Here is a 9642-nt window from a genome sequence, read left to right on the forward strand (position 1 = left end):
TGTTGAAAACTTTCAAAAAGCGGATCCCAAACTGATCTCATACTGAGAATTCGTTCCCACTGAATACAGCCTAAAATTTACCGGAACATGTGGTGCAAAGAAAGTAGTGTAAAAGCTAAATACCACAAGAATTTAAGCTTTAATTATGCGTATAATTAGTTTGATAAAGGGAAAATCAGACATCCACCCGTTCGTAGCAGTTGCTACAAAGGAAACCCATACGGGTTTCTCGAAAGAAAATCCTCACACTTCAAGAAAAATTCGTCCTGGTGCGGGACTCGAACTCGGCACCACGGCCTTTCCGGGCCAGCCACTCTACCAGCTGAGCGTTGCGGGTTTCCGCAGAACTACTACATCAAATAATTAGTTTGATTTCTTATACAAATAATGTCGGCCTTTGAGACCAACTCAAAAAGTGGAATTGTGCAACGTGTCATAAGTGATTTGTAAAGATCATGTTACCAATACAATTAAACATCCCGTATGTACTGCAAGCATTAAGCCTCTCCCGGGTCTATGTTTGCTGTGAGGCGTCTGCCCCTGCTTCAGAAGATAGGATATCAAAGTAGAAGATATGTAGAAAAACATAGAAGGGCATAGAACTATGTAGGAAACTGTCATCAACTACTGGAGCATCATCACGATATCAGTGCTTACTCCCCTCAAAGGTAAAACTTCAAGTGTATTACGCGCTATCCGCGTCCTACATTAACTACTGTAGTCTAGTCTAGGCTACCACGAATAAACGGAACTTAAATAAAATCTTGCTTTTACAAAAAAAGATTCTTCGCCATGTTGCAAACACTTCCTACCTGGCTTCAACTGAAACGGTGTTTCAGGAATATGGTATCATACGGGTACAGCACTTACACAAATTTCGTATTTTGCGATCGTTGTTCTTTTCAAGCACTTATAAAGAATTCCTTGTAACTATATCAAACTTAACACCTAATTACCCTAATAGACGTACGCGACATACCTTAACATGGTCTGTTCCTCGTTACCTGTCCACCTACTACTCACAGGCACTCCACTTCAATTCACCATCCATTCTAAACGAATTTCCGGAACTAACTACTGCTAGACAACGGCAGCTATGACAGTTCTTCACATCAATGTTGCAAATAGAGGTCGCATAGTTATGAGAACACGTTCCTCCCTTCAACAACGTCCTTAGGGTGGATGAGTCGGACGACGGCATGGGTCAGCTAACCCTTTTCACATGCCCGGCCCCAACTCTTAAAACATTGTCCATTTCGTCTGCTGCTGAACGTGCGATTGGCTGGGCTCGCGTATGCTTCTAAAGGAGACAGGCGCCCACAGCCAATCAGCAATTCAGCACCAGACGAAACAGGCATGCCCACAAGGTGGACACTTACAGAATAGCCCCCAGGTGCTACCTTCTGGTGGGGACTGCAGTAGACGGGAGAATATGGCAGAACTTGCAGTTCCCCTTGGAATGTTGCTGTGTCCTTAAACGTATTCTTGCCGCATGTGCTCAGCTATTTGCGCTAAACGCGTTCTTGTCACATCGGCTGAGCGGTATGTACAAAGGTCCTTCCACCGAGCCGTACTGTGCCGGCTTTAGCTGTGGCGACAACCAGCGATCGACAAAACTGCTCATGCAAGAGCCCTGCGATCGATGTTCATGGAGACGCAAGTTTATGGTGGCGTGGAGTACATTCGACTGTAGAAGTTTCCTGAGGCACTTGAGAAACGACGCTGTAATGCAGCGCGCTTAAACAGAGATGAATTCTTGCAGAGCAAGCTCGATCGGGTGGGCATTGGTGTTGTTGCCGTAAGACACGCGATAGTATACATATGCTTCATGTCTGGCTCCACTGCGGACCTGCGATAACAGCATAACAATGCCGTTCACGACCTTTCGGTGTCTTTTATTGTTGTTCTCCTCGGTTCTATTTCTAGATGGGAGGCGCACGGAGGTCAACCCGTATTCACAAAACTGCGTTTCGATGTGGAAGAAAGGTAAGCACAAAGCGTTCGGTTGCTCCTGTCCAGTTCGTAACTGGTGCAGTGATTGCCGCGTTACGGCAAGCAAACAAGACTGCACGGAATTTGACGGTTTTCGTGCCCTACGTTATTGATGCGCGTGAACGGGCCGCATTCGAGTACTTGTGACCGCGAAAAGAGAGAGCACATTGTGAGTAGCGTGCACAGAAACAGGGCTGCTCACGCCTGAACGCCTCACTTGACATTTTGTTTTTATGCGAAGCATATTACGAGGGCTCAACCCAGCTCCTCAGGCGCGGCGGTGACCATGAAATCACGTGACACCGTGACGTCACGACAGAGGAGAAGTGGCTTTGGCTCAACTCTTGCAAGACGGGCTGGGTGGGAATCGAACCAGGGTCTCCGGAGTGTGGGACGGAGACGCTACCACTGAGCCACAAGTACAACGCTTCAAAGCGGTACAAAAGCGCCTCTAGTGAATGCGGTGTTGCCTTAGAAACGCGCTGTTTCTAAGGCGTGCGTCTCTTGCTCAGGCGCACATTTCGTTGCCGCGCCGAACGCTGCTTTGCTCGACGCTCACCGCGTCCAATGCGGGACGCGTAGTCGCTGCCCTGTAGCCCATTGTCTTACACCCCTTGGCGGGTCGACGGGAACGCTGTCGCGTTCCACTCTTGAAGGCGAAGAAGTAATGCATGAGTTGTTTCTTCGTCTAGCCGAACCAAATATAGCCAAGCAACAGCAGTTCACCAGGCTAAACAGTGGTTCAACAACTAAAATAAAGGCTAGTATGCTTCGCATCCTGGGCTTAACCTTACCTAAGCCACAGCCATTTTTTCTTTCTCTTTCCCACAATGCGTGGGAGCTTGAACTGATATAATTTTCTGATGCTGACTCAGCTTCACAATACGAATGTTCAGCCGCTCCAAAATGAGCTGGACATGTCTAACAAATGAGCTTCAGTGATGTCTAACATGAATACCCAAATTATTGCGTGTCCTATATTGACTTGCGAGGGAGAAAAAAATGAAGTGCTTGCAACTGCTTGCACACACGAAATAAAATGTAACGCTGCTATTTCATGCACACGGTACGGGCCCACCGTACTTGGTTACGTCGCTGAGTGTGTCTGCCGTACGTCAGTGCAGAACCCTGCTCGTCCTCGTTTCAAGCGTGCCGAAGTCTTACGTAAACAACCAAGAGTTGGAGCTTTCCCCACGACTGCATGCGAAACTTACAAAAGTCAGTTTGTTGTAGTCATATCGATCGCGATGTGCTAAGACCAGTCGACGATCGAGACGACAAAGTCGGGTAGAAGTGCAGCGTCAATGTATGACGCTAGCGCGCGGCACAAATATGCAGAAACATGCGCGAAAAAAAAACAGACTATAGCGTACTAGATGTACTCCAGTATCATTTCATACAATGGTTCAAGCCACCAAAAAAACCACATGTGCAGATATACAGACACTGCAGAAAGAAAGCAGGACAACGTTCCAACTCCTGTGAAACAGAAGACGCTATAGTTCCGTTGAATAAACACTGGGCCGCTGGGCCTTCTCGCAAAGTTATCTTTGCAGTATATTTGTGTGAGCAGAAATGTGATCGCTTTAAAGAGGACACAGTTACTGACGTTCAGAGAAGACAACACGGCTGAACAGGTACGTACCCAGGATTGTTTTTCCGGGGGGAAAACCAAGGTAACTATTCTATGCAAATGAGGGGGGGCGGGGTACCTTTACTTAGAACGACAGAAAGCTGAGCTAGTTGGTAAGGATTCATTTTGCAAAAAAGAAGTGAGGCGTGCAGACAGGACACAAGAGTAGGAAAGTGGACAACACGAACGCCGGCGTTCGTGTTGTCCACTTTTCTACTCTTGTGTCCTGTCTGCACGCCTCACTTCTTTTTTGCATAATGTACCTTTACTAGTGCAAATGTGAATAACGCACGCCATTGGCCATAGAAACGCGCGAACACACAAAAGAGAAATGAAATAAGGTGTATCTCTCAGGTAGGCCTGTGAGATACAGCTCTCCTTTTCTATAGGCAAACAACGTACCACATAAAATGCACTCGCGCCGAAAAGAAGCGCAGGAAGAGAACTACCAAAAAGAAGTACAGAAGCGAAAGTGTCTAAAAAAGATTACTTTAGTATATAGAATCGAACTTAAAAAAAAACAGCATGTGGTAGGACATGTACACTGACCGCGCGGAGTTGTGTTACTCAGCCAGCCAATAACAGACGCTAACAATATCGTCGTCATACCGCCTTTTCAAAATGGCGTCGTACTTAATACCTCCGGAGCGTCTCCTGTCCTTGAAGAGTCTTTTCACCGGCGGAAGCAATGAGGTGTGCAACAGACATGGACAAAATGTATGGAGTCTGAGCATTTGACTCTTCAAAAGTCTGCGGTGCAGTTTATTTCACTGCTGAAACCGTTTTACTCATGAAACTTCACTGCCAACCGAAGTGACACTTCACAACAAATAGCTGTAGCGAAACAAGCATGTTATTTTAGTTCGATAAAGAATTAGGCATTCGCCATTCCACTGTAATAGGGGAGGGAAAAGGCATAAAATTACGCGCTAATATTTTTATTTTTGTAGATGCCGCCTTATAAGGGTAGCAGAAAAATTTTGAAGTACGAAATATTTGCAGCCTCGCGGAGGAACAGCGCCTGGTGGGTATGAGGGCGCATGCGGGGCTTACTTGGAGACATAAGTTGTAGCCGACTATAAAAGCGTTTTTTTTATTTAGCCCTGGAGGAATTATACAGAAATATATATTTGCGGAACAATCACACTTTTTTTGGATCCCTCGTTCACTGCTCTAACCAGTTAAGTGCCACAACCGACTCGTATAGTTATTTTGGAAGTTACATAACGATGCGTGGCCGCCAGTCGCGTACTGCGCCCACCGCAAAAAGTTAGAAAAACATCGACATAAGCACAGCATAGAAGTGGCTAGGTTAGGCAGCTAGAATGATAACTGTAGAAACGTCATTCAGAACACATGGAATCGTCCGCCGCTTCGGGCGGCGTTTTCTCTACTTCCTTTTTAAATAAAAAGATGTTGATCCATAAATATTTTTATAAACAACCGCTAAATTTGTTAATTTTCGCTTTTCCTTCTTATTTGGCTGTTGCCTGGGCTCTCTCCCTTAGTAGATCGCATATTTCTCAAATCCTTGCGACTCTTGTTTCCAGTTGGCAGTTTTGCGAGAAAAGAGCTGCACAAAGAAGGAGAAACCAGAAGAGTCTGCGGGTGACAGTCATATTGCCTATGAGTTTAAGGGTTATTGCAGGGTTGGGTGATGGACGCTGTCTCGCATTATTTTATTTTCCACCGTATGTAACCCCTGTCACGGGTACATGGTTCCGAGGATCTGTCAGCGTCGCGGCCAGCCGTCACTCAAGGAAATAATGAAACAAGAAGAAAAGTTAAACGCAATTGGCATTTTCTCTGGCCGCAACTCATTCCACGTGCAAACAGGTCAGCTGACAATGAACTGAATCCCTTTCCTGCTCCCTGGATCAATCTGAATGAAGAAGTTTCAACTAACGAAGCAACAACGACGCGCGTGACCGGTAAATACACGGTGACAACTCAATGCATCTCGCGTTAATCGCGCGGGCCACGAATTGATGAGGAAACTGGCCTTCTCATCCCAGGAGATGCCGATAACTACCGCCATCCAAAAGGAGTGAAAAAGGCAGCAAAATGTTGACCCCCGAATAGCTGTAAATTCTCAACATTGATTTGGCGGCGCTTTAGGAATGTGTGTGAGAAGTGGTGACGTGCGCGGGGAAGGGGTGGTGTAGGATCTAAATTTCGGGAGGGGGGGTGGGTCCCAGCCCCTCCGCCCCCTCCCCCCGCCCCCCTCATGGGTACATGCCGGCGACTGAAGCGATTACGGAACCGGCCATCGCGGGCGACGGACAACCGCAAACGCGCTGTGGCTTAATGCCGCCCGCGACGCTCCCGCAGTCCTCTCAGCATTATCATCATCATCAAAACAGAAACATGGCGGCCGCCTACAGGAGCTCCAAATTCTATCGTCGGATACAACTCAAGCCTGCAGTGAAGCCCCGCCCGCGCCGTCATAAGCGCCAGCATCTGTTCCTCCGCGAGGCTGCAAATAGTTGAGACTGATTGATTGATTGACTGACTGACTGACTGACTGATTGATTGATTGATTGATTGATTGATTGATTGATTGACTTCAACTTTCCCCGTTAGCTAAGTAAGGCGCTAACCCCCCCCCCCCCCAAAATAAAATTATAAGCACGTTACTTTCTACGTTTTCACTCCTCTATTATAGCGGAACAGAGAAAGCCTCATTATTTGTTGAACTGAAAGAAAACGCATGCTTCCCTGCAAATATTTATATTGTCACGTTTCACTTCAGTTGGCAGTGAGGTTTCATGAGTAAAACGGGGTCAAAAGGGAAATGGACGGTGCCGCCTATTTTTGTAGAGTGAAAAGCTCACACTTCATACACTTTGCCCGTGTCTCTTGCACACGTCACCGCTTCCGCCGATGACGCTCCGGAGGTATTAGTTAGACGCCATTTTGTAATGGTCGCAAGACGAGGAATTTGTTCGCGTCTGTGATTGGCTGGCGGAGTAATAATCCCGCGCGGTCCGTGTGCCTTGGTTGCCAACTGCTACTTTTTTTTAGTTTTACCCTACTATAGTGTATAGCATCTACATAATACAACGTAGTATCTGTTAACATTACGTACCGTCAGTAGATTAAGCATTAACATAAGCTTGTACATACATCAACTTACGCTCCCGACCGCCAATTCCCACGGTTCGTGTGATCGGCATGGTTTTTGACAATCAATACGGTATCTTATCAAAAGATCTTGTGAAATACTTTTGTACCATTTCGAGATTATAAATTATTTACATTAGCGAGTACAGTAGGTAATGGATTAGACTGGCGCTGGCTGATAATATTAACTTGTCGCTGAATAACGCCGATGGTTTATCATCGGTCTCATCTCTAGTGTACAATGGAGGTGCGGCGTCCACAACGCCACCTGGCAAAACTTTTCGTCACTCGAGCATTCTGAGAAGCCTGGTAGCTGCCAGGGCGCTGTTCCTCCTGCACAGCCAGAGTGTCCTTGCGTGCAGCGTACCGACAATACATCGTGACCGCGTGTAGTAAGAACACCGACCGAGTTGTTGAAGTGCTACGCTAAAATCTAGCTGTTGATTTCAGTGCTTCACTCGTCAGGTTAAACTAGTAAACATTTTTATTCTTCTAATATAAAGATGTCTGTATTGTTTGTTTAACTACGCCATTCGTATATCTGCTTTCTTCTTTCACTGATATCAGTTTACATGTGGAAGCTTTTTTCACGGCGTGCAATGTTTAATTTATTTATGGGGTTTTACGTGCCAAAACCACTTTCTGATTATGAGGCACGCCGTAGTGGAGGTCTCTGGAAATTTCGACCACCTGGGGTTCTTTAACGTGCACCTAAATCAAAGCAAACCGGTGTTTTCGCATTTCGCCCCCACCGAAATGCGGCCGCCGTGGCCGGGTTTCGATCCCGCAAACTCGTGCTCAGCAGCCCAACACCATAGCCCCTGAGCAACCATGTGCAAGCTGAAGATAATAAATTAGCCCTTTTCTCGTCGTCTCTCAGTTGCTTAGCAACTTCCAGTAGCGTGATGGCGTACACTCCGCCACAAAATATTTCGGGACACGCGAGTGCGTATGGAAACGGACCACCGCGCCTTCTGGCGTCGAACCGTTGTTACGCGCATGCGCGTTCCTCCGTGACTGCAAGCGTGCATGTTTCCGCGCTTCCTCCTTGCGCGCCGGAGATATACGAGAGTAGCAGAGTAATATAATCAGGTTAAACTTGTTTCCGCTTCCAGTGCGTATTCCCAACCCCGAACTACTAACATCGATTAGCTCAGGGCTCCGTCCTGGGGCCACTTCGGTATTTAGTCTATATAATGATTTACCTAATTGTCTTTGTTCGACAAATGCATTCATACCACAACATTCACTTTTAATAAAGATATCTCATCTCTCCTTAATAAGCTAAAAGCTTACTTGGAAAATCTTCTAAGGTAATGTAATGTTAACATGTTATCTATTAATGCAAGTAAGACTAAGTTTGTTCTATTCTTTTCACATCACCGAAACAGAACTTACTATCAGTTTTGGACCCACTGCCTGCATTCAAGTTCATGTTCATCTTTCCTTGCCATTCTACATGATTGTAATCTGAAATATCACAATGGAATTGCTCACATAAAAAAGAAAATACCTTGGGGTATACGCATATTATTTAAAGCACGCCCTTACTTCACACGGACCACACTGTTCTCACTTTACCACTCTTTCGTCCAGTCTCACATTACTTATGATACGATATGTTAGGCAAACAACTATAATGCTCATATTACGTCTCTACAAACAGTTCAGAACCCAGCCATCAGAATAATGACTTGTAGTGCACGCTCTTCTAATGCCACTTCCTTACTACACCAGAATACCATCCTTACTATTTCTGGGTTCAATAAATGCAACCTAGGTATATTTTTCCACACATTTCTACATAATGAGCAACCATCAATCACATTTTCACCATCTAACCTGATAATTCATAATACCACCAGATTCGCGTTGAATAACAATTCTCTTTTACCAACTATCTGCACTAACTACGGTAAACAAAGCATGGAAATCACTTCCATATCACTATGGAGCACTCTTTCTCTCATTATGAAAAACAAGATTAATACACCAATTCAGAAGGGAACTAAAAATGCATTTATTATTGACAGACCAAATAGAAAATTTACTGTAACAGTTTTTTTGTCTGTACCTTTGTGATTTTTTTTTCGTTTTTGTTTTGTTTTTGTGTTTGTAGATAAACAACTGGTATTTTCTTCCCATACAATTCTTCTTCCCACCATGAAATAAGCTAAACATTGTTATTATTTCTAATGAAGTCTGTATTTTGTTCTCTTAACGTTCATTTCCAGTTCCTCGCATACTACCTTATAATTAGCTACTGTTGCTTTGAGATGTCAACTGTCGTAACTGTCCTTGTACAGGAGGTCCCGATACAGTCTTTGAATATGGGACCTCCTCTTGCATACCAAATACTCGTAATGTGACCCAACTTCTAACAATAATCTCCGATTCCGACTATACCAGAAAAACATAATGATGCTACGCGATAACTCAAACGAACACCTTCACACACACATACCGGTCGAGGCGTCCGCCATTTTGCACGCGCGGGCGCGATGGGTATCTCGGGGGCCACGGAGCCGCGAACCCGGTTCCTTGCATTAACTCCAGCTGGCGCTCGTGTCCTCCGCATGGCACAGTTCCCAATAGGGGATGAGAAAATTTGGGCGTGGTAGTTAAAAGTGTTTTTTTTTTTCATTGTTTAACCTAGGTAGGACATTAGGCAGTATTGTAGCAAGAGCTTGGTGGCGCAACCCACCACCCTGTTCCATAGGGGACACTCATAACATCCATCCATCCATCCATCTATCCGCGAACCACACAAGAGGCCGCGGTTCCGCCACAAAGCTCGCCATTCGCCGAACACGTTTGCAAGTAAACATAAGGATTACATATGCTCCAGTTGCCGGGAAGCGTGGGGAGCAGTCAGGGATCTTTGAATGCTCTCG

The sequence above is a fragment of the Dermacentor albipictus genome, chromosome 6 (genome assembly GCF_038994185.2).
Source record: "Dermacentor albipictus isolate Rhodes 1998 colony chromosome 6, USDA_Dalb.pri_finalv2, whole genome shotgun sequence".
NCBI lineage: Eukaryota > Metazoa > Arthropoda > Arachnida > Ixodida > Ixodidae > Dermacentor > Dermacentor albipictus.